Genomic DNA, 23,440 nt, shown 5'->3' with positions numbered 1-23,440 from the left:
CCAAACCAACGGACCATGCTCGCAACCTGGGATTCATTCTAGACTCCTCCCTTCGATGACCAGACAGATCAACGCCGTCTCATCGTCATGCTTTAACATCCTACGTATGCTCCGAAAAATCTTCCGATGGATCCCAACCGAAACAAGGAAGACGGTCACCCAAGCACTTGTCACAAGCCGAATGGACTACGGAAACACCCCCTACGCCGGAACCACAGCCAAATTGCAGAAAAGACTTCAACGCATTCAAAACGCCTCCGCTCGACTCATCCTAGACATACCCCGCCACAATCACATATCCGGCCACCTGAGAGACCTTCACTGGCTCCCCATCAACAAGAGAATCACGTTCCGTCTCCTCACTCACGCACACAAGGCCCTCAACGACCTAGGACCCAAATACCTCAACACTCGCCTGACCTTTTACACCCCCACCCGCCAACTACGATCGTCCAACCAAGCCCTCGCCACGATTCCATGCATCCGAAGAACCACCATGGGAGGAAGATCTTTCTCCTACCTAGCGGCCAAAACCTGGAACTCCCTCCCCACCCACCTCCGTCTTACACAGAACCACCTCTCCTTCAGAAAACAACTCAAAACTTGGCTGTTCGATAAGTAGCGATCCCCCCTCCCCAAAGCGCCTTGAGACCCTCTGGGTGAGTAGTGCGCTATACAAATTCTTGACTTGACTTGACTTGACTTATAGCTTGTATCACTCTTCTCAACCTCCCCGGGGCACACACCTATGTGCGACCATGATGTTGACAATGGATACAGTCGACTTGTGAAGCACAAAATCAGGACAGGATGAGAATCAGCATCAAGGAGGAGGTCTCTAAGATGTTGGCTTTAGGGTGATTGAGCCCTATAATAGTCCCTGGTCTAGCCTTGTGGTGCTGGTGCCAAAAACTGCCCCACTGCCACACCCAAACTCAGGTCCTGCATGGACCACTGAGGACTCGACTCCATCAACAGTACACACGCATACCTCATCCCTCGAGCTGATCAGTTCATTGACAGGCTGGGTGCTGCAAAATTCCTTAGTACTTTTGATTTGACATCACAATACTGGCAGATTGGTTTGACCAGGGGGCAAAAGAGAGGTCAGCATTTTCAACCCCAGAGGGCCACTTCCTATTTTAGGTGATGTCCTTCGACTTGAAACATTTCCCTCATACCTTCCGAAGGTTGGTTAACATGGTCCTTGCTGGTAGGGAGGCCTTTTGTGCAGCCTACTTAGACTATGTTGCTGTCTACAGTTCCAGCTAGGAGCAACACCTGCATCACCTCTACGAGATGCTGTAGGCCTGCATCAGGCAAGCCTGACCATCAAGTCTAGTAAGTGCCAGATTGGGCAGGGAACCATGGTGTACCTGGGCCATCTGGTGGGAAAGGGCAGGTACAGCTCCTCCAGGTCAAGAATGAAACTATCATGGCCTAGCAACCACCTAAAAGTCAGATAGAAGTGAAATCCTTCCTAAGCCCCACAGGCTACTACATAAGATTTGTTAAGGGTTATGGCACTAGGGGGGCGTGGCCACGCAAGCGTCCAATCTGGCCGCTCGCGATTGAAGCTCCGTCAGCTGGAACAACATTTTCTACATTATCATCCTAATGCCCTGATGCCACTAACCTAAAAATGGCACTCCCAGCCATGTGAAGCGATTCGGAACCCAGCAGTCCCATTTTGAGAAGCCAGCAATGCTCTGACCCTTCGATACCAGCTCCTTCTCCCTCAGTCCCCTTCTTGATCGGATTACAGCTTTCTCGATATTGCATACCCTAAGAGTTTGGGATCCTTGGTGTTATTGGTTCCACCTTACTGCTCTTGTCTTGGGACGGCGAGGGAGACCTCGCAGGCTGACTCACTGCCTGGTTATTTCAAACTCTATAGCTGCCGAACTCTGCCACAGGTATTTACAACACTTGCCTTCCTGCAGAGAGCCAGAAACACCTAACGAGAGCAGCTCATTATCAGCCCCCCTATCTTTCTCTGCACATCATTTCTAGGACTCATTGGACATGGAAAGGGCTCAGTGAGGTTAAAGAAAGCAACTAACTGAGTGTTGGCCCTTGACCCAGATTCTTGATATATTGGATGGCAACACTCTGCTCATGTCATTCGCAGACTTAAATCCATCCCACTAAGCTTTAAGGCACTGCTGATGCTCTCATCTCCCTTACATCACACCGCTTATGGAGTTTTCTAATGTGGGGGCCAAGCGAACAGTAACGGAGGGGGCCAAGAAGCTTGCTGAGAGCCTGGTCGGGTACCCTTTTGCATGCTGGGAGCGATCTCGCACTGCTCCTGGCACCTGTAGTCACACGTTAATTCCACTACGATACATGATTCTGCTCGTAAGCCAGGCTTTCATTCCTGCTGGATGCCGTCCTGGCTGTGGGCGACCTAAAGTGTGCAGGAATGACGTTGCTCCTCCCTGACTGCTGGATCTGCGGTAAACTGAATCACGGTCACAGGTTTCATCCCACGGCTACATTCCTTCTGCACGGTTCCTACATAGCCTCTGGTTTTCCTGCCCACGGGACTAGCTTCACCGAACGCTTTACCTCCTCACTCCTTCCATATTCAGTGGCATTGGCCGCAAAGATCCTAAGCAAAGAACCCTGCCCTTTGGGAAAGTAGCGGACAACACCTCTGAAGAGCCTCCCGCCATGATGGACGCCACCCAAGGGGTTGAGGAAATGGATGACCTTCTGGTATCTGCGGCAATGCTCCAGGAGATGAGAGCAGGATTCAAGGCTCTTGACAGCAGATTTGATGCACTAGACAAAAGCCTGGCAGACATGGATGCCAAAGTGCAGGCACATGACTGTCGCTTGGGTATGGCGGAGGCCCGAGTATCAGACTTCAAAGACAGCAAGGCACAGTCCCTAAAATGCCTTGACAGAGTGGAACAGATCCTGAAAAGGGGTTACAATTAAAAATGAGGACCTAGAAGCGTGCAGTCGGTACAACAATGTGCGCATTTTGGGCGTTCAGGAGACAGCTACTACTGGTCGAATGGATGTCTTCGTGGAACAATTGCTATCTGATCTATTTGGCAGAGATGCCTTTACTCTGGGATTTGTCATAGGGCGTGCGCACAGATCCTTGGGCCCTAGGCCTAATCCAGGCCTTCCACTGAGACTCATCATTGCAAGAATTAAGAATTTTAGAGATTGGAACTCCATCTTGCACCTGGCCCGAGAGGGGGTGATGTCAACTGGCAGGGTTCTAAACTCTCTTTTTTTCCAGACTTCACTATTATGGGTCTGGAGACCAGCCACAAGTTCAATGGGGTAAAAGCTACCCTGAGGAATTTGGGACTGTGATATGGAATGCTTTACCCGGCTAGGCTTAAGGTGGATGTGGGGGGCAAAACCTGCATTTCTGACACTCCAACTGAAGCGCAAGAGTTTTGTCACACTTACAAGAAAAACAACAGTGAAGCCGTGCTTGCAGGAAGGGGCTCTTCTCCTCCACAAAGCGGCTCCTAGGCCAGCATGGAACTTTTTAAAACACAGGAACTGGTAATCAGGCATTACTAACCTTGCATTTTTATTGTGTTGCTATAATGATAATGCTTTTGATTCAGTAATGATGTTGTAACTTAGTTGTCCGGCCGACGTGACGTTACCACACCTCAAGGTGTACACCTTGTTCTGGTTTTTGTTTCAGCAGATATGACAGTGCCTTTCCACTGGTTTCCAACACAGTTGGAAAGTTAGCCGGCACTGCAAGCTGATTAGTTGGTCATAGTATTGCCTCGCTTGGAAATGGGCGAGGCTGGGTGGTGGGTGCCGGGGGGGGGAAACTAGCAATGGTTCTGTGTTTTCAAAGATTACACAAACAGATTATTGTCACAAAGATTTTTAGTAGGATATTTGCATGCATATTTCTTGACACATGCTTGCTATGCCTGAGTTAGGTAATATGGCTGAACCCCCTGGTTTGTCCCTTTTGTCATGGAACATACGAGGCATCAACAATACCCGCAAAAGACGCCAGGTGCTTAGTTATTTGTTGCGACATAACACTGATATAGCCTGTTACAGGAGACACACTTATCAAAGTCTGACACCGCCCGTGGGGCAGCTAGTTGGAGGGCACACAGATACTTCAATAATCATAGCAGTTACGCCAGAGGCGTTGCCATCCTAATACACAAGAGGATCCCTTTCAGTCCTGGTAAAGTAATAGAAGACAGTGAGGGCCGGTTCCTAATTGTCACAGGTACACTAATGTGTCACTTTATTGCTTTAGGCGTCTATGACCCGAGTGTAGACCCTCCAGAGATTTTTCACTCCCTACATGTACATTTGTTGAAATTAGAATCCTGTCTGATTCTTGTGGGTGGTGACTTCAATCTGTTATTGGATTCCACACGGGACAGCACCTCGACATCACCTGACACCAAATTACGTTGTGTACCTATTATCTTACCTACCCGTGCTTAGATTGAAAGCGGTATCTACAATATTGAAACAATAAGTGATGATTGATGATTTATGAGGTGGCAGACAGTCAGTGAATGTGTTCAATTGATAGTAAACTTGATTTATGATGAGTTGCAGTGTTTGGTGCCTGATGGGTGATCATTTTTCCTCAAGGTAATTGTCCTTTACAAACTTACTTAGTAAAAATGTACCTGTCCGGTAAACCTTTTTCGGGACGATACCAGTTACTTTAGTTAAAAAACACAAACCAATATAAAATGCTGCAAATCTATTTTTCTACTTGTTCTTCAAAGTTAATCTTGCTAGGGTCAGGAATAGTACGGAGTTACTCAGAGTCAGGAGGAGGATTGAAGAACACAGGTTGGAACTACCTCATCAACAGCTAGAGGAAGGAAGTTATTGACTTCAAAGGGAAACCATGACTCCGAGGCCTAGTGGTCAGCTATGTGGAATGAAGAGAGGTGCATTGATTTGGGAAATGCTGCTGAGTGTGTGTGTTTTGCACTGGTGGCAAAAGTGAAACTCCAAGTCCTCTTGTTTTTTGCTCAACCTCTGAATCTTTTTGGTACACTCCTCATGAAGCTCACCATCCTTCTATCGTTCTTCTTGACTGTACAATACAGTTTCTATTTTGCAATCCACAGGCCTTCTCCTCTCCTGCACGAACAAAAGGCAAAACCTGAGCTCCACACCCTAGAGTGATGAACATTCCTGAGTAGAGTGCAGATGCACCACCCAATAGAGTATAATTTGTCTTTTAAGAATCATATTTTTAGAACTGGGTGGGTTCAACTCACTCTCCATAATTAGATGTTTACAAACATAGAAGACAGACCATTTAGATATTTGATAACTTGGGTCTGTGGGGAAGAAAGACTTTTGCAATGTATTCAACTGTACAGTGTCATACTCGCTCCTTCAATTCCTTCCACAACAGATTGATGATGATGATGATGTGCTGCTTATCACCCAGATGAATATTGTTCTTGTGTTGTGTTTTTCTTTCTTATACCTCTCCCCAAATCCCCATTGCATCTATTCATTGAACCCTAAACCCTCTTCCCCCAGGCTGTGTCAGTTTTTTGAAAGTGTGTCTTAATGTACACCAAACAGATCACACACTTGGTGGGGCGGTTGGGTTAAATGTGACACCAGCTCACTGCAGGATCTTGTATTATCTGACCGTTAGCTCACTCCAGCCCTACTTACCCAACCACTCATAAGTAAGAATGTTATTCCTTAGCATCAACATCATGTTTCAGGCCTTTGTTATGCATTAATAAAACGCTTAACCATGCCAACTACAGGGTAAAGACGTTAAGTACATCTTTCCTTACTTGAGAATTTCATAACTTTGGTTTTCAAATTCTATGCTCAACATTGCCCATAATAATTTACTATTGCTAGTTTTGGTTATAATATGTGGTGTTATTTGATGTGTCTAGGTGGTGGTAATTTGTACTCAGTCTTTCTAAAGCCTAACAAAAATGAATGTGTCTTCATGTAACACAACCGATGCTATGTAAAGCGCTATGATACCAGAAAATTCAGGTCAAGTCGCGCTATATATAACTCTGTAAATTAAAATACAAAAATAACTAAAAAATAATATAAATGTACATGTATAACCTACCAGTGCTTGGTTTTTCTTTCAATTTAGTTTGCCTGTTATCTTTCTGATAATTCCTGCAGTTGAAGATCACCTTGGTGGGAGTGGGACCCTGCTGTGATGCCTTCCCTGTTAGGGCACTGCCACTACCATAAAGAAGGGACCAGGGGAAACCCTCCAGTAAGGTGCTGGAAGATTGACAGAGGGAACAGCTCAAAACCAAATGAGATGATGAACGGAGTGTTGAACATTGCAAGCACTCTCCCCCAGTCAACTGATCTGGGTTTAATCCATCATCATTCTTTAGCTCACTCCGCCACCCCATTTCAGACATGGCCATATGCAAATCAGTCTGACCCTGTGCCTCATGGGTACAGTCCAGCCTGAACTGCCAAGCCATGTATTCCCTGGACTGGATCAAGCATCCTGGGACCAGTTTCTGGTTTATAACCCTCATCAGCCAGGATATCTTGAATTCAGTGGCAAATTGAGCAAATGACCCATGTCTGGGAATATCATGTAGAGGGAACAGCTGCCAGCCTTCACTTCATCTATTCAGGTTAGAGAACTCTTGTGAAAGTCAAGTACTTTACTTTAGTACATAACTAACTTGTACTGCAAACAAGATAACTATAACTAATTGTTTATATATGTTTCTGAGGGCAATATAGGGAATGACAGCATAGCCTCCTAACAGGCATACACTCTGAGATGTACATTAAACAGCAGGCTGTGCAAAAAGGCAGCAGTGCAAAGTAAAAGCAAAACGCAAAAAAACAAATTTTGGCATAAAGTATGATCTAAAATTCAATTTTCTCTTTATTTGAACAGCCAAGATAAAACCCACCCTTTCCACCCAAAACAGACCCACCCCTCTCCTCAAACAATTGAACCCATCACCAACCAATGTCCAAAACACCCTGTCCCAACTCCCTTCCCACCCTCTCCACTCACAACAAGTCCCTCCCATCAAAACAAAAAATATAGAAAAGGCCTTAGAAGAGGACATTGTCAATTCTAGTCTGGAGCTGGTTTGTACTCTTCTCGATTGTCCCCACACGGCTCTCAAACCGACTCTACAAACAGTCAATACGCTGCAGGATGATGCGCTGTAATGAGCGGGAGGGGTGGCCACTCCCAGCAGTGGCAATTAGAGACCCTAGCTGGCGATGGTGATGTAATTGCCGGGAGGCTGCAGGCTGTGGCTAGCTTGTTAAAATGGGGTCCGGGTCAGGGGCAGCTTCTTCTGCCTCTTCCTCCTCCAGGGCCACCAGTCAATGGCACTCTGACTGGATGGTCTCCAGCCTCTGCCGTCTCTGCTGAGCAGCTATCTCCTGCCTAGAAGGTGGTGGTGGTGGACAAACAGGAGTAGCTACATCAGGAGCAAAACAAAAATAAAAAAGACAAATTGTTAACAATGCTCTGAGTAAATACTTGTTTAAAATTAAATAGTGGGTGGCACTGCAGTACATACTTTGTGTGGAAAAATAATTACTTCTCATTATCGAGTATACATTATGCACTATGGGGTACACGTTGTTGTACTAAATTAATGGAGGCATGATAGCCAATGCATCGGGTACTTTGCTACTCTCTGAAGTCTGCAGCTGGGGCAGCTGTAGTGGACAATTATCTTACTTAAATACAATTGCCCTGCTTTTCTCCAAATGCCTTTCACAGTCTACCCTGACTCCAAAGAGGCACATGAATAGTAAATAAGATACTAAGTCACACAAGTCACGTATAATATTGGAATGGACAAAAGGATGCACAGCACTACAGGGAAAGGAACGGGATATACAGATTGTAATGGCATGATCATCACAGAGTATCTCATGCTTGAAATCAGGCACTCAGTCCCACTTTACTCACTGGCCTTGCCCTCCTCCACAAACTATTTTCAACAAATTCATTCTCTGGTCAATAAGAAAAGGAAACTTTATTTACTCTACTTCAGGTAAAGGTAGAGCTAATAGGCCCGGTAGGTGGAGCTTTTGCTATAGGATGGTGGGGTGTCAGTGATCATCATCTTGTGACTAAGGTTTGGCTTATTCAATCAATGTAGTTAACGAAAGTTGAAAGGGAATATTTTGAACAGGCATAAATGTGTCATGGGAAACCATAGAATATATTTATGAATCACTTCACATCGGCATAAAAATGAGGGACATGTCAAGAATGGATTTTTCAATGTTTTTGGTAGACTGGGATGGAAGAACTTAGGAAAGAATAAAGGAGTCAAGTTCTAAGAAGTGACTGAGTAGGTGAAGGGAAACAGACCATGTGTGTTTGGTTTGCAGTACATTGAAAACTTTGCAAATGACGCATTAACTGAAGCAGACACACATTGCCCAGCCAGCACCGCACTCATGAATTGAGCCATACTGCACTTTAGGTTATGGGTGTGGAAATGCATGGGCATGGAGGGGACATATCTGCCTTGCATAACAAATGCAGTGAGTCAAAGGAGTAGGTCAAACATTTAAATAAAACAAAAAGAGGAGTATCCCTGTTATCAAGAGTTGAGGGAAAGGAATGTATGCTAAGAAAAGATTCTTTCTTTTTTAATAAACCCCTCACTCACTAACCTGGTTGGTGACATGCTTCATCATCGGGGTCCACCTGAGTGATCAAGTGCAACTCAGGTGTGCTTCGACGCCTGGAACTGCAGCGGAGCTGGTTACTTTGTGAGTTGTGAATGGTGAATTAAAAAAGTGTTCTACATGTACTCCCTAAAGCCTTTTATTCTTGAGTCATGTGACACAATTAAAAACAAAGTGGGATACTTCTACTGGCGTGGTTTTGACCAGAAAGTATCAAAATTCAAGTGAAAAAAAGGTCAACATATTTCAATCTATTTCAATATTTGTAGGATTTCCGTCAGGACCAAGTGAGGTGAGTCGGGAGGTGTGCGCATGCTAAGGCGCACCCATCCCTGACTCAGCTATGTGCCAGACCGTCTACTTACGGTTCAGCTCGTACGGTACTGCACATCTGAAATACGTGGGCATGACAGGGAGAAAAGTTAAACAACAAATCTGTGAACACAGAAGCACGATCAGGAGAAAGTCAGTTACAAAAAAACATGTAATTAAAAAAAAGGAGAATGCAAGGATAACAAGAATTAAATGAAAATCAGATAGGGGAGTTGGGAAAAAATGGAGCCAGAATAAAGAAAATGAACAGGGCAAAATCACATGCAGTATAAAATAGTAGGTAAGAGGTAAAAGTTAGTCAAATAATAATAATAATAATAAATTATAGGACTTACTGGGGTTAGCAGAGCCCTCAGCCGTGGCGCTCGTGGTTGGCACCTCCTCACCAACCTCTCTCTTACCTGACTCCACTGTGCCCCTCTTCTTGCCCTTGGATGCTGATGTAAGAAATAAAGACGATTAAAAAATACATTAGCAGTACACTTAATCTCCACAAAATTATTATGACAGGCCAAATTGCACTTTTCTAAATCAGATCACCTATAGGACCAGTATATACTATTGACTATCGTCAAGTTCGCCATACTATCCCCAAAACTCCATTCCAAATTTCCTTAATAAAAACTACATTTGGAACTAAACCATTACAATGAATGAACTTTGATTCTATTATCATTTCCTAACCCCCTTGATGGACCAACTCAGTCTCCCTTTTTGCAATGCATAGACGCATACTACACATCACTGTGATATTTATTGGGACTGTATGAGTGACACAACGAAAAGTCACAAAGAACGCTAACTCACTGATATTACTAATTGACCATGGTGGCAGGAGATCAGAGGTGTTTGCAATGGCTTCTTTGATAATATCAGCCAAAGTGAGCGCCAGCGAGTATGATTAGGTAGTGCCCAGCACCTGTCTAGCTCAAACTGGATCAAATAATATCCTTAATATAAACTAAATGTAACTTTCCTCTGAGTGTCTGCAGCATGTTATTTCAAAACAAAATGTTAGCATTTTAGAACACAAACACAACAAATAATTACTGAGTCCCGCTGTCTCGACGCCTAGCAGGTCCTGCTAGTGGTTCATGATATCTGCTCAGCGGTGCATCTGCTGCTGCTGGGTGCTCTGAACCTGGGAGAAGTGGCATACACACTTGCGCACCCTCCCCAAGGCAGCTGATGCTCCCGCAGGGGGTACCCACGTCCAGGCCTACCACCTACTGCCAGCATTGTGGGGAAGTGATGCTGCAAGAAAAAAATGCCTCACAAAAGATTGTGTGGGGCTTCACTCTGTGGCGGTGCCATTGTTCACAAAGTAGGTGGCTGCTGCTGGCTGTTCAGGGGACCTGACACCACCGCTACCCTGATTGCCCTGCTCTGCCATGGTACTGGGAGCTGTGAAAATAGAAAGAAACAGAAAAAGGAAGGAAGAAACAAGGAAGTCAAGGAAAAAATAAAACTACAAAAAGTCATGGGAAAAACACTAATACAAGAAATACAAAAATAAAAATGAAAAGCAGCTATGTTAGATGGGGGAGGATTAGAAAGACTGATTAGGATTGGAAAAACAGGTGCCAGCACCATGATCAAAACGGAGCGAAAAACAAAATAGCAGCGCCCATGCGAATCGTGTTGTGCCATTTGGATGCGCTTGCTGGTGAGAAAATGTACTTCGTGATTATTAAGATGTAGAAACGTAACTCAAATGGCATGCTGAGCAACTCCGCCCACTCTTGGATCTCTGCATAGCACGATGGAGTTTGTGGACATCTTCGCAGAGTTCTGCATAAGGGTCTAGGCGAACCTCTCCCAGGGCAAGTCAGAAGCCTCCCTGGGCTTAAAATGAAAAAATGCGGGCCAGTTATTTTTTCTTTTCCAATGGGATCACGGCATGTTTCGCTGATTTATTTAGTTTGTGTCCCCCGGGGATTTTTCTGGGTTCGCAAGGGACTAGTTTATCAGGGTATCCATACCATGCCCCCATATATTCTTTTAACATGGGCAGGATGGGGGACTAAGGGCCAGATTTAGATCTAGAAAGACAGGTTACTCCATCACAGTGGTGACGGATATCCTGCCCGCCTAAATATAAATCTCATTATATCCTATGGGATTTATATTTCGGCGGATGGGATATCTGTCGCTGTTGTGACTGAGTAACCCGTCCGCCAAGATCTAAATCAGGCTCTAAGTCCTCACGTCCTGTAATGACTGCCAGCAATTTTTTTTAAATGTTTTAATGTTGCTGTCAGCCTCTATGAGTGCTTGCCCCTGCAGGAGTCTGACTCCCATCGAAGCGTGGTGGTCTAGGGAAAATAACGTTCCCTGGGCTAATCACAATGCTCCATTTTTAAATTGGTGCTACTGCAAGTGTTTTTCGAGCATCTCGCAAACCCAACCATCCAGATATACAATTATTTTTTACCCTTAATTTTTCAAAAAACTATGGAAAGGATTAACACAGAATCACAAAAAGCACAATCTGCAGACCAAGCTCTAGCTTCCTGCTAAATTTGGTGTAATTCCGTTCTGCATTTTTTGCAGTTACCCGTCTTTAAGAAGTCTATGGAAAATGCATGGGTAAGGTAGGTAAGGTAATTTTATTGTGCATGATTAGTTAAAACCTTTTGCATTTTCATAACACATGTATTTAAAATGAATTATACAGAATTAAGAAAAAATTAAAATTGTTAATTGGTCTGTCGTGTCAATTTAATGACTCTATAAGGATAGAACCAAGGGAGAGCGTTTCTGGGATCAATTTGTTGTTTCACCCTGTAGAGTGGTTTTGGCTGCAATTTAGTCCTACAAATGTTTGTGTATTAAAAAGTCTTAAGCAAAATGTTGCAGTGCAAAATAGCCTTTTTTTTAAAACATGAAGGTCCAGGGTTCGCCCTTGTCAGTCTTGAGTCCACAGTCCTTGTTCTTTTGGCTTGAGGTTTGCTATTCTGCTTTTTTATTGTAATATTAGTGTTGTTATATCTTGTGCAAAATGCTACAGTCCATTGTAGTCTTTTTACAAAGCCCATAGGTCCAGGCATCACCCATGATAATCCACACACAGTCCTTATTTTTTTCTTTTGTTTTTGGATTGAGGTTTGCTTTTCCGCCCTTTTATTGTGAGATTAGTGTTATTGTATTCTTGGGGTGATTATGTGATGTATGAGATGTACAAAGCTGGCATGGTTCTGTCTGCAGTATCCTCTCTACTATGTTGAGGAATTTTGTGAAACAGCAGGTTAGTTACGCGGAACCCAATTTAAAGCAAGTCAGCTCTGCCTGTCTCCAAGAGCGAATCCCAATTTGATCGAAGAGGCGGTGCAGGAGTAGGCACTGTTCTTTTGCAAAACTTGTGCAGTTGCAGATTATGAGGACAAGCTCCTCCGATCCATGGCCACATAGTCGGCAGGTGCTGTCTCCAGGTTTCACTTCCATCGTGAGTGCGGCCTTTTCTTCTTCCAATGACAACACTTGGATGGATTTAGTGACTGCTTTCCTAAAGCTTGTGTGGGTTGCTAATGACTCCCATAAACTTCTGAGTTGGCGTATGGAGTCTCTAAGGTATGCTCCGGCCTGTGAATTCCCTCTTAGTGACAGTTCAGCCCAGAGTTGCCAGTTTAACATATTTTGCTCTGCTCCTCTGATCTTATGTCAACATTTTACAAATGCACCCCTTTCGGGTCACGGACTGTTGCTACAGTCCAAACTCTAGCATTATTTGAACGGTGGAGGCATAGTCTGGAAGATGAAAAATCGGTCAATACGACATGGTGATTATTTTTTACACAGCGATGGCATCTCTCCCTCACATTACCTCGCTTCCGTATGTAATCGTTGGAAGGAGTTTTGTTTGTAGGACCTCTGGTAGGGGCGCTGAAAAAGGTCCTGCAAGTGCTTTTATTGGTGCCTTCATAGAGATGGGTATTGTATTGCCTTTTCACCGTAGTGCTTCGATTTGGGTGTTGAAGGAACCTTTGTTGTCCAGCAGGACACTTAGGTATTTGTAGTCCTTTACTGGTTCTACTTGGTGTGTGTCCAGATGCCAAAAGGGATTTTTCTTTTTAGTGAGATTCATGTTTTTGTTTTGACTAAATTGATCTTCAAAGTATTCTCGAGAGAGTATTCTTGAGTTACGTCTAGTAAGTGCTGGAGTCCAAGAGAGTCATCTTGCCTAGGTTGGGGGCATGAAATTTGCATTAATCTAGCCTTGCAGGTAGATCTGCCATCAAGAGGGTGAAAAACATGGCAGCTAGGACACACCCTTTTTTTAGCCCCTTGGTGGTTGTGATACATCTCGAAAGGTGTGTCCCAGTCCCCAGCTTGACTTTTGTTGCACTAGTTGTTTTAGTAGGGCTGGTCATATGTACCATTGATTCAGCTTTTGCCATAGTCTTGTTGGTCAGATGAATGTGGTCAAAAGCCGAGCTGTAGTCAAAGAAACACAAATTTAGCGGTTATCTAGCTTCATTTGCGGCATCAATCAAAAGTGTTAGGACCATGATGATAATGATTGTTCCTATATGTTTAAAGAAACTGGTCTGATGTATTGGTATCATGAATGAGGAGGTGGCCAAGGCTTTCAGTTCTTCCAGGATAAATCCTGGGTAGTATTTGGCATTGTTGTCAATCAGGGCGACAAGATGGTAGTTTTTCACATCACCCTTGCTGCCCTGCTTGCAAATTGGTTAGATTATTGATCCTTACCACGATTCTGGGGTTTTTCTGTTGGCCAAGATCTGGTTGTATACTTGTATCAAGATATTAGACCAAAACTGTGGGTCTTGTTTGTACAGTATTGACGGAATCCCGTTTGTGCCTGGTGCTACTTCAGGACTCCCTTTTACAGTTCAGTTCAGTTCAGTTCATATAGACTTTATTTCGGTCAAAATGCCCTAAAAAGTGCAATACACAGTAATCACACAGTTTAAAATACATCAAGAATTCACGAACGATTACGAATCACATTAATAATTAAACAAATATTATTCATTCAGAGCATCAAAGTTAGCAGTGTGAAGCATTTAGGTGAAGGACACAAAGTTTATTCCAGAAAGTGCGTAGCACATTAATAAATATATAAATTATCTATTATCTAAAACAAGCAGAATAAAAAGGAAAGAGTACAATAAAACTCCAATTCGGAAAATATAAAAAAAACTACAAATGATTAAACCAGCATGCTATAATAGGACAATTAGTTCATTATGGCGGAATCAATACAGTATTTTCAAGGTTTCAAAAAAACCCTTCTGGTGCACCACTTGGAGAACAAAAAGCCTGCAACTGAATAAACTATTGGGATACTCGAATCAGATTTCAATATCCTAAATACTTCAAGGCAGCACCTATCACCAAGATTTCTACAGATCTGAACCAACCAACATTTCCTTGCCTTCTGATAGCCTGGACAGCTAAGGAAAACATAGAGCTCAGATTCCTCGGGGTACACATCAGGCACTGGAGCATTTGCTGATCTCTCTACTTGGATGTAAAACAGCGAAGAGGTAGCACCCCTTACCTATACTGGAGGTAAAGCTTCCTAGCCACGGGAGGATTAATTAGATCTATTACTGACTCAAAGTAAGGGATATCTTTTATTTCTAAGAAGGCTCTAGTAAGTTTCCCAATGCTGGAGGAGATGTGGAGCTGGGCCAATCTGTCCTCTTTATAAAGCGCCTTCATTTTATTCTTAGATATTAAAAAACAGGCTGTCTCTGGTTCAGACCAACAATCCCCAAGTGCCATACCATTTAACAGGGATTTAATATGGTTAATCCATGGGAGCTCTACTATGGCCCTATCCCTCATAACCGCTGGCAATTCCTCCCAGTAAGATGTAAGTTCAGGGGTAGTCCACAAGCGGCGCCAATACATTATAGGTTTAAGACTCGCCACATCTGCAATTGTCGCGATTCCCATATCTAAACGTAATGGGACCAGCGGAGAGCTGTGTGCCAATCTAAATAATTGTCTTAAAAATTGGTTCTCCACCTGGGTTAAGTTGTCAAGCTTTAGATGTCCCCATAACTCTGCACCATATAATGCCCCGCCTCTATCATGTGCCCTATAAATTTCACAATATACATTTTGCCTCATTATCTGTTGTTTTGTTATCTTGAATGATTCTTTTTTTTCTGTTTAAGAAATGTTTATTACATTTATAAAGATAATAACAGTACATATGTTATGAATTTATAAAAAGCAGGTAAATAATATGAGTAAATAAGAAATACATAACATATGCAATAAAAACTAAATAGATTGATAAGAGGGGTATAGAGGAAAGAGAAAGGAAGAAATAGGTAAAGAAGCAGAAAAATAACAAGAAAAAGAGAAGAAAGAGAAGAAAAAGACAAAGACAAAGAAAAGGGGAAATGACTGTGGGAGTAAAGAGAAAGCATTCAAGAAGGAGAATTAGAAGAAAGATAGGACGTGAAAGGAAGCCAGAAAAGATCAGATTTAATTTTTAGGGGAATAGAAGAAGAGGCAGCAATAGAGATCCTATGTTCATCGCATACAAAATTCCACCAAGTATGAACAGAAATCATAGAATTATCGTTCCAACAGGATAGAATGACTTTGAATGCTATAGAGATCAACAGGTCTAATAATTTGGCAGAAGAAGATACAATATCAATATCATCGGATAAAGAGCCTAGAAAAACGTTCAGTAAAGATAACGGAGCGGAACAAGAAAATATGCGCATACAAGTTTTCCAAACTTCCTTCCAAAATGAAAGGACAAGGGGACATGCATATAATAAGTGTGTAAGTGTTCCAGTCTCTTTAGAACATGACCAACACAGTGTAGACGAAGTCTGGGAAAACTTATGAACAGTAACAGGTGTAATAACGACTCTATGATAAATAAAAAACAAAGATTGAGTAATTCGAGCAGCAATAGATGTTTTAAACAGTTTGGACCAGATACGATCCCACAACAAAACAGGAAATGTAGTATCCAGGTCACATTCCCATGCAATCTCAACAGAGGATTTGGGATGATCACCAACAATCGAAGTCAAATTTGTATAAACATGAGCAGCTTTGGGTTGATGGCTGGAGAATAAAGGATATAAAGGGGAGATAGGGAGAAAAGAAGGAAAAATAGCAGGAGGTGAGAAAGAGGCTAAGTGAGATAGAAGGGCAGACGTAATAATGTTGTATTCATTGATAGAAGAAGAGGGCAAGTCAAATAAGGTTTGCAATTCCAAATAGGGAAGGAGAGAGCCATCAACAAAAAACTGATGAACAAATACAATATTCTTTTCCTTCGACTGTCAGAAATAAAATGTTTTACCTTTGTAACAAAGGAATTTGTTATACCACACAACTGAGGCTAAACAACATTGCAATGGGGATAGGTGAGAAAAAATACATTGGATAGCACAGTTTGAGAGTATTTTAAAATGGGGAATTTAGTCAAAAAAGAACAATTTGACATAAAAACAATATGCTGAAAGGAAAAATCCTTCAATAGAGAACCCAGGCAGGTATGGGGGTATCATTAAAGAGAAATGTGCATGCGCGGGCGGCCGCGCATGCGCATTGGTTATCAAGACGGCGGCGTGAACGAGCAGAGGGAGCCCCGGGACGCAGCGGACAAGGTAAGTGCCTTTTATTTACTTTTCTTTGCGCATTTACTAAAATTAGGTATGATGGGGAGGGGGCATGCGACGCGTAGTGGGGCTACGCGAAGTGCGTAGGTGGGCGTAGTTTCTCACCCACTTTGCGTAGCTTCCCGTAGCCCTACTACGCATACTACGCCCGGGGTTAATTTTAAGGAGTTGATTGCTTGTCAGAACTATGTACTATTCTTGCTTTTGAAATTGTGGAGATGTCTTGCCCGTGTTGTTTCATTTTCTTGCCTCTTTGGGACTCATTTTGTCTTTTTGAGACATGCCTTAAGTTTCCTCAGTTTTCCCTAAAGGGTGTGCTTCTGCAGGTCACGGTGGAGCTTCCTTAAGGTTTGATTAATGGCAAATTTGAGTTTTGTTATTTGGGGTGAGCTGTCATTAGATGGTTGTATCTTGCTTAGAGTTATTTTTTTGGTTCCTGCATTAATTGCAAACTTCTCGATTTATGCCTGAGGTGTAGGTAAACATTTACAATTATAATGGAGCTTTCATCTTTGTTAATTCTAATCATTGTTCTCACTGCTAATAGTTCCTAGGTGTCAGTAGAGTGGCCTGCCGGTGTTTGACTGGCTCTAATGTTGTGATTGGTGTATAGGTTGACAAGCCTCCTTTCCTATAACAAAAGCTGGCTTCTTTCTGGGAAGGGATGTGTTGGAACTTGTGCCTCTGCAGATGTATTGGTTGATCAGCCCATGTTTCTTGCAGAAGTACTAGATCGAAGGATTGAAGATCATTAGTTGTGGGTTTCTTTCCTTGTTTGTAGGCCACTAATGCTCCATATGCACATGCTGATTGATCTGAACTCTGCTGAGTTATAGTGGCTGTTGGAGACATTGAATGCTAGGGTTACGCCACTCCAATTGCCCCTATTTGTTCCATCCATTGGCTTGCTTGTTTCTTTCTTATTATTTGAGTGACTGTGTTGAGAGATAGCCAGGGATGTGCTTTTTGCTGCCCTTAATATGGAGTGGGTAGTGTCTTGCTCTTCATATCCAATAGCTGATAGTTTTTCAGTTAGAAATGGAGTCGAATAGGCCAGTTTATGGCGGGGGTATGTCCTTATCCTCCATTGTTGGAATATGAGTGATTCTTTCACTATCTTCTTTGATATTTATTTATGTTGTGGTCCATATTGTTTTGGTTGCCTCTAATCCTTGAGCATCATCAATGTAGAAAAATTCTATGGATTCTAGATCTGTTGACTTCATGCCTTCCATGTTCTTCGTAGCATGAAGGAGGCACATTATGTTCCCTCTATTTAAAATGTCTCCTCTCCCCCCAGATTTGTATTCTGGCTCGAATACTATTCAGATAGTTAAGAGTTGTTCATTTTCCCTTCCCCATTTGTCCTGCGTTTGCAGCCGTTCAGTTTGCACTTGAGGTGCAATGCTAGTCATTGAGCTGGTGTCACACTGGGTCAGTGATTCTGGTGATCCTTCTATCGAGGGTATGCAGTTGTAAGGGCCTTTTTCATCCTCTATTGATGGGTAGTTTGATGCCAGCTTGGTTTGTGGCAAGGTTGGCTCTATATCAAGTTGGGCCTTTTGTTCTGTGGTTCTGGTGCAGTATGGCAAGCGTGTTTTATGGAGTGCTATCTTGGTGTGAGCATTGGAGTTTGCAGGTGCATTTCTTTTTACTAATCAGGATCATTTGTATTACTTTCCAGAAGGACGGCCTTCTGGTAATTCTGCTTTTATCATTGATACCAGATTTTGTTCCTCTTTCTTTGTTATTAGTGGAGCATGTAGGCCGCTGCGAATTGTTTTTCACTTTGCGTCAATATTGCCTCTTTTTTATTGCTATTGGTTTTACAGATGGGTGAGAGAGTGGCTGTTGTTAGTCAATCATGAGTTGATCTGTTGATGGATTTATGATTGCATCCTCTACAGGTAGACCGATTGTCTTGCTTTTCTTGTTTCTACCTTTCCTTTGTTTACAGCAGGTTTGTTTATTATTTGGGCTTGAATTGCTCGTCTCTCCCGTAGGTGGACGAACGGGAGGGGGCTGTTGCCTCTGTGAAGGTAATTCTTGTTTTCTAGATGTCCCTGAAGAGGGGAAGCCATTTGTACAGGACCTTTGTGTTGTGTTGTTCTGATAATGTGGGTCTACTTTTGGTTGCTTTGTCTGAAGCAGGCAACAACAGCGTTTCTTGGGCTGAGGTTTTGTTTTAGGTCCATTATTAGGCCATCTGCCATGGTCGAGAAAGTGGCTATCTTATCCAGTATTGGTGCAGAGGTGCAGTCAGTTTGTGCAGAGGCAGCTGCTTGGGCAGCTGCCTGGCCATGTTTTATCAGCCCATTTAGGTCTGCTAGCCTGCCATTGATTCCAGATACAGAATCTGCTAAGGAGTGGAGTACAATCAACTGCAGAGCCAACTTGTCTGACTGGTATTGTAAGGCACTCACTGAGTGCTGCATAGTGCTGATAAGAGTTCCCCAGAAAGAGTCTGATCTGGGAGAGTCGGCGATTGTCCCTCTGTCCTTAGAGCTTGGGTAACTCAGTAGGCTACGGTGACTGCATTGGTTTTTTTGTGTATAGGAGCTCTTCCCATTCCTTAGTTACTAAATATGATGTGTCAGATTTGCTACCTGTGTTTCTTCCTTGGGCGGTTTTCTGAGAAATGTGTCCTCAGCCTGCATTGGCAGTTCCAGGCTGGGTACTACTGTACCCCTTGCTGGAGGGCTGTATAATTGTTGTGAGACTGGGGGCTGCTGAATGGGACTCATTCCTAAATGGGAATTGTCCAGTGTGTGCTGTCCATGATGTCCATGCGCTGGTCCATATGTCGCTGTGCTGTCTCCACCTGGCGTTTGGCTAAATGTGTCTATGCCTTTGCCTTTCTCTGTGATGAGTTCCAGTGGCAATCCCATGTGTTTCTAGATGTCTTACGTCTGGTGTTCCTCATCCATAACGGGGGCCCTCACTAATCGGCAATTGCCGCAGAGATTTGCTCATTTTGTCTCTCTCATCTCAGTGGTCCCATATGCTGCGCCACCCTGCTCTGTTGTTTTCTTCTGGTCTTCGCTCGTCCCTCTGCGGAGGTATTATTAATTTGCATTGGTTGTTTGCGTGCGTGTTCAGAGAATCAGGGAAGGGGGTTGAGGATACTGGCTGTAGGGGGGATAGCAGGCCCATCACTTTGTCATTGGTGGAGTGGAGTACGGTACCCGTTCTTACAAAAATGTAAATTTGGTATAGATTTTTAGTTGGTAGGCACAGGGTCCAGGCATACATGTCTCTCTGTCAATGTGGATTAATTATTCTGTGCCTTTATTCCTTGAGTTCATACCCTGCTTTGCAGCCTGCTCTGTGTGGATGTAGCTGCTGTTAGGTCTGGTGCAGTTGCTGGTACAGTTTTTGCTTTTATCGCTTTTGTCACTTCTCCCATTAATAGGAACCATCCCCTTCTGGCTGCCTCTCGGGTTTTTGTCCCTTCTGATAGGGACTCTGACTTTGTCTGACCTCTTGGGTATGGCTACTTTTTTTTTTCTTCAAAGGTCATCTTAGGGCACTCAGTTCCAGCTACTGTTTTTTTTTTTATCCTTGTGGATCCTTGATAATCTTTGCCCTTTATATTTTAAGTTATGTGCTAATTGCTGTATATGTCCTGTGTGTATCCTGTTGCCAAATCCCTTTTTGTCTCTATGGCTTCCTGTATGTTGCTGATCGTGCATGCAATGTACTTGTACTTGTCTTGCTGTTTGCTGCCTTTTACTCGGCTTCAGGCCAACTGTGACCTCTTTATTCATCCTCTGCTTCCAAGCCAGGGCTCTACAGGAAAATAATTTACAACAAGGGGTGGTGATGGACAGAGTCTCTGAATTAAGCAGAAATCTCTCACCCAGTCAAGAGATCAGGGCTAGATCCAACACCGTTTTTTAGCTCACTGCATCATCCCCGTTTCAGAACCTGGCTGTATGCAAATTAGTCTGTTCCTGTCCCAGTGCATGATGGGAACAGGGCAAACCAAACTACAAAGCCAATTCTTACACTGGAAAGGAAACAAGCTACCAGGGACCGTTTTCTGGCATTTCAGCCTCTTCGGCCCGGCTTGCTTGAATCCTGATGGTGCAGTGAGCAAGGGACTCATGTCTGAGCATACCCTTCCACGCTTAGGGTGGACAAAATAATCTACAACAAGGGGTGGTGATGGACAGAGTCTCTGAATTAAGCAGAAATCTCTCACCCAGTCAAGAGATCAGGGCTAGATCCAACACCGTTTTTTAGCTCACTGCATCATCCCAGTTTCAGAACCTGTCTGTATGCAAATTAGTCTGTTCCTGTCCCAGTGCATGATGGGAACAGGGCAAACCAAACTACAAAGCCAATTCTTACACTGGAAAGGAAACAAGCTACCGGGGACCGGTTTCTGGCATTTCAGCCTCTTCGGCCCGGCTTGCTTGAATCCTGATGGTGCAGTGAGCAAGGGACTCATGTCTGAGCATACCCTTCCACGCTTAGGGTGGACAAAATAATTTACAACAAGGGGTGGTGATGGACAGAGTCTCTGAATTAAGCAGAAATCTCTCACCCAGTCAAGAGATCAGGGCTAGATCCAACACCGTTTTTTAGCTCACTGCATCATCCCAGTTTCAGAACCTGGCTGTATGCAAATTAGTCTGTTCCTGTCCCAGTGCATGATGGGAACAGGGCAAACCAAACTACAAAGCCAATTCTTACACTGGAAAGGAAACAAGCTACCGGGGACCGGTTTCTGGCATTTCAGCCTCTTCGGCCCGGCTTGCTTGAATCCTGATGGTGCAGTGAGCAAGGGACTCATGTCTGAGCATACCCTTCCACGCTTAGGGTGGACAAAATAATTTACAACAAGGGGTGGTGATGGACAGAGTCTCTGAATTAAGCAGAAATCTCTCACCCAGTCAAGAGATCAGGGCTAGATCCAACACCGTTTTTTAGCTCACTGCATCATCCCAGTTTCAGAACCTGGCTGTATGCAAATTAGTCTGTTCCTGTCCCAGTGCATGATGGGAACAGGGCAAACCAAACTACAAAGCCAATTCTTACACTGGAAAGGAAACAAGCTACCGGGGACCGGTTTCTGGCATTTCAGCCTCTTCGGCCCGGCTTGCTTGAATCCTGATGGTGCAGTGAGCAAGGGACTCATGTCTGAGCATACCCTTCTACGCTTAGGGTGGACAAAATAATTTACAACAAGGGGTGGTGATGGACAGAGTCTCTGAATTAAGCAGAAATCTCTCACCCAGTCAAGAGATCAGGGCTAGATCCAACACCGTTTTTTAGCTCACTGCATCAGCCCAGTTTCAGAACCTGGCTGTATGCAAATTAGTCTGTTCCTGTCCCAGTGCATGATGGGAACAGGGCAAACCAAACTACAAAGCCAATTCTTACACTGGAAAGGAAACAAGCTACCGGGGACCGGTTTCTGGCATTTCAGCCTCTTCGGCCCGGCTTGCTTGAATCCTGATGGTGCAGTGAGCAAGGGACTCATGTCTGAGCATACCCTTCCACGCTTGGGGTGGACAAAATATTTTACAACAAGGGGTGGTGATGGACAGAGTCTCTGAATTAAGCAGAAATCTCTCACCCAGTCAAGAGATCAGGGCTAGATCCAACACCGTTTTTTAGCTCACTGCATCATCCCAGTTTCAGAACCTGGCTGTATGCAAATTAGTCTGTTCCTGTCCCAGTGCATGATGGGAACAGGGCAAACCAAACTACAAAGCCAATTCTTACACTGGAAAGGAAACAAGCTACCGGGGACCGGTTTCTGGCATTTCAGCCTCTTCGGCCCGGCTTGCTTGAATCCTGATGGTGCAGTGAGCAAGGGACTCATGTCTGAGCATACCCTTCCACGCTTGGGGTGGACAAAATAATTTACAACAAGGGGTGGTGATGGACAGAGTCTCTGAATTAAGCAGAAATCTCTCACCCAGTCAAGAGATCAGGGCTAGATCCAACACCGTTTTTTAGCTCACTGCATCATCCCAGTTTCAGAACCTGGCTGTATGCAAATTAGTCTGTTCCTGTCCCAGTGCATGATGGGAACAGGGCAAACCAAACTACAAAGCCAATTCTTACACTGGAAAGGAAACAAGCTACCGGGGACCGGTTTCTGGCATTTCAGCCTCTTCGGCCCGGCTTGCTTGAATCCTGATGGTGCAGTGAGCAAGGGACTCATGTCTGAGCATACCCTTCCACGCTTAGGGTGGACAAAATAATTTACAACAAGGGGTGGTGATGGACAGAGTCTCTGAATTAAGCAGAAATCTCTCACCCAGTCAAGAGATCAGGGCTAGATCCAACACCGTTTTTTAGCTCACTGCATCATCCCAGTTTCAGAACCTGGCTGTATGCAAATTAGTCTGTTCCTGTCCCAGTGCATGATGGGAACAGGGCAAACCAAACTACAAAGCCAATTCTTACACTGGAAAGGAAACAAGCTACCGGGGACCGGTTTCTGGCATTTCAGCCTCTTCGGCCCGGCTTGCTTGAATCCTGATGGTGCAGTGAGCAAGGGACTCATGTCTGAGCATACCCTTCCACGCTTAGGGTGGACAAAATAATTTACAACAAGGGGTGGTGATGGACAGAGTCTCTGAATTAAGCAGAAATCTCTCACCCAGTCAAGAGATCAGGGCTAGATCCAACACCGTTTTTTAGCTCACTGCATCATCCCAGTTTCAGAACCTGGCTGTATGCAAATTAGTCTGTTCCTGTCCCAGTGCATGATGGGAACAGGGCAAACCAAACTACAAAGCCAATTCTTACACTGGAAAGGAAACAAGCTACCGGGGACCGGTTTCTGG

Source organism: Lissotriton helveticus, chromosome 2_1, assembly GCF_964261635.1.
Source record: "Lissotriton helveticus chromosome 2_1, aLisHel1.1, whole genome shotgun sequence".
NCBI classification, from domain to species: domain Eukaryota; kingdom Metazoa; phylum Chordata; class Amphibia; order Caudata; family Salamandridae; genus Lissotriton; species Lissotriton helveticus.
This window is presented reverse-complemented; position numbering follows the sequence as displayed.